Source organism: Gobio gobio (genome assembly GCF_949357685.1).
Source record: "Gobio gobio genome assembly, chromosome: 11".
NCBI classification, from domain to species: domain Eukaryota; kingdom Metazoa; phylum Chordata; class Actinopteri; order Cypriniformes; family Gobionidae; genus Gobio; species Gobio gobio.
The window spans coordinates 35,931,771-35,932,322 of NC_137104.1; positions in this window are offsets into that span (position 1 = coordinate 35,931,771).

Genomic DNA, 552 nt, shown 5'->3' on the forward strand with positions numbered 1-552 from the left:
AGTGTAATAATGGGAGTAGGCTAATAGTTGGCGACATTTTCCTAATAATATCTAATATTTTATAGGAACATTTATATGTAATTTCTTTCCATATTCACTTATTGTGTCTCCCAAAAGGCCTAAAAAACATGATTTAAATTCTGGTGTCCTCTACAGTTGACATTTAAGAAACCAATGCTGTTTTGTAACAGTTTTGATTAGAAACCCCATAATATTTTCCTGAGATGTTGATTTATAACAAACAATTTGAACATTTTTCAGATAATATCCATAAGAAATCATTCAGTCATTTTTAAAGAGTAAGGAGAAGTTGTTGTGGTGAAACATCAAAACAAATGGTATCTTTGAAAAGCCCTGAATGTGACATCCAGACTTAAAACTGTGACATGTATGGCGTCAAAGAAATTCACTAAAATATAATGCCACCCAGGAGCCACTGTCCACAAACGAGGGCATTATATTTTATAATATTGTATAATATTGTTTAATAATGTTGTGCACAAACCTCTCTTCCGCACTGAAGGAAGATCACTGGGTGGCGCTATAGACTGT